This window comes from Dreissena polymorpha, chromosome 9, assembly GCF_020536995.1.
Source record: "Dreissena polymorpha isolate Duluth1 chromosome 9, UMN_Dpol_1.0, whole genome shotgun sequence".
Classification (NCBI taxonomy): domain Eukaryota; kingdom Metazoa; phylum Mollusca; class Bivalvia; order Myida; family Dreissenidae; genus Dreissena; species Dreissena polymorpha.
Window position 1 is genome coordinate 11,124,837 of NC_068363.1, and position 2,797 is coordinate 11,127,633.

Sequence of the window (2,797 nt, forward strand, 5' to 3'; positions counted from 1 at the left end):
ATAAAGAAGTCCCCTGCTGTCCGTTGAGTAGTACTGCACTACTGGCGTTTCCATGGAGTTTTTGAATGACTATTTTTAGCCCTTCTTTAATGTTGAATGCTCTCATAACATACCATAGGCCATCATGCCACACGCGGTCAAAAGCTGTCTTAAAGTCAATCAAGTTGTGTTAGAGCTCTTGTTGGTGTTGCATGTGTTTCTCAATGATGATTCTGCAGTTGAAGATCTGTTCCACTGTGCTCCGCTTAGCTCTGAATCCAGACTACTCTTCGGCAAGAAGTGTCTCGGCCATACATTCCAATCGACTGAGGATGATGCGTAGCATGATTTTGCTCGGATGACTATTAGACTAATGGTTCAGTAATACTCGCACAACTTGAGGTTGCCTTTTATCGGTAGGGGCATGACCATTTACTGGGTCCATTCTTTATGTCACTTCTTCTCCTCCCAGAACTTTTTACATAGTCCCGTCATTGATTCAGTCGTTGCCACTCCTCCGTGCTTAATCAGCTCGGATGGGACGTTGTCCACTCCCGAAGATTTACATACCTTAAGACTTTCCATTGCCTCCTCCACCTCTGCCTTAAGTATGAGAGGACTTTCGTCGTCCGCTTCTGGTCTGCGATCGTTCTGAAAGAGACTGGCGTTTGATTGAAGCGGATTGTTGTAGAGATAACTGCAGTATTCCCTCCACCTGATAAGGACTGCGGCACTCTCGGTAAGGAGATTCCCGTCAGTGTCTGATATAACACTGGCCTTAGGCTGACTGGTCTTGGTGAGGGTCTTGAGGGTGCTTTATACCTTCTTACTGCTGCCTGCGGTGATCTCTTTGACGATGATGATACATGTTTCCTCAACCCATTCCTCCTTGGCCTCTTTCATCTTCTTCAGTACCTCCCTGTTTGCTTTCTGGTAGTGTGCCATAGAGTCCAGGCTTGTGTACTTCTGATGCCTAAGCTCTTTTCTTTTGTCACATAGGTGCATGATGCCGGTCGTCACCCATAGCTTGTTATTCCTTTCCTCTCTCCCAAGCACTTCTTCGGCCGATGACAGTAGGACATCTTTATTTAAGTTATGCTATTTAATAGTAAATGATTTACGTGATAAAGATTTTTTTGTTTCGATACAATCACCCTCTATGCAATCATATAGTTCATGATATACATTTTACATGACTTAAAACCGTTATGACCCTTTACTTCCTGACCTAACATTAAGTTCCAGAAAGCTGATACAACATTATTTTTCGCTGTGACCTGTCTGAATTCCTGAGCATTTACTCATCACATAAAATGTCACGATTAAGTTTTTGAATTGTTTCTACATGTGTGTTTACGTGCTCAACTAAAGTCGGACCCAAAACAATCCAGTTACTATATATAGTTGATATATAACCTTTAAAGGGGCCTTTTCACAGATTTTGGCATTTTTTAACTTATTCATTAAATGCTTTATATCGATAAATGTAAACATTGGATCGTAAAAGCTCCAGTAAAAAATCAAGAATAAAATTAAAAAAAGGAAAAGAACATTGCCCGGATCAGGTTTCGAACCAGTGACCCCTGGAGTCCTGCCAGAGTCCTGAAGTAAAAACGCTTTAGCCTACTGAGCTATTCCGCCGAATACACATGCTTAACGTATTTTATACCTTATATAAGCAATCTTCGTAGTTTCACAAAATTTAACGACAAAAACAGAACTCTCCAAATTATTCAATCGTTTCGCGTTGCAACGCTTTATAATTTTTAGGTTTTAAAATCGTCAAAAGATGCATATAATGGCTCTATTAGACCATGGTAAATGTTCAGTATTACTGTTTCCTCACAAATATCATAACTAAAACGAAAATTTGCGAATCTTAAACAACTTTTTTCAATTTTGTCAATTTACCAAAGCGTGAAATGATCCCTTTAACTACGTGTATACTCTAAGGGATGATACGATTTATTTCAAAACATTTAATTTGGTATGAGATGCAAAATACATTAAAGGTTAACAGATAAAGGAATAAAGGTATGTGTTCCTTGCAAAATTGTCAAATTACCATATATAAACATTCAGTATATTTTCAGAAATCTTAACTGTCACGAAATCTAATGCTGCATAAATTAATTAAAAATGTGAACGTAACAAGTGATGATCATTTAATAATAATATTTAAAGATTTTTCTGTTATTCTGCAATGTCACCGACATAATTTGCTGTTCGTTTTGGTCATTTATTAAAGTCGTTGACATAATATTGTCATGTAAATATTGTACATTGTTGTACATAATTCATAAGATTCCCGTGTGCATGTTGTACGAGAGGGAAGCGTTACGCTATCGAATTGCAGAAAATTATCTTTTATTAATTTCTGTAACTTCAATGAAGAAAACTAATATCTTTACATTGGTTTTATTGAATTACTGCTGTAAAGTTTAATTTTTATAGCTAAATTCGGCTAGCAAATATCTTCAAAAAATATATTTATTACTATACCTTATAAAAGTAATTTTGAAAGCGACTAGCAGCTAAACAAATGTTTTCTTTACATACGTCGATCTGGAATTCTGGGCAAAATAAATGCCGTTTCATACATACAACATTGAAGACACACACTATTGACTACTTCCCTTTACCATATTCCAGTTACATCAGCGAGCGAAAACTGTGGACAATAAAAAAATAATTAGTAGTCCTTCCTCTGTGCATATGGACGATGGTCCACCGTCGCCCAACTAAAAATAGCATGTAAAACCAAGTATGCGCATGCTCAGTGGCGGGCGCAGTAAATGGTTAAAGTGAAAGTAGATGT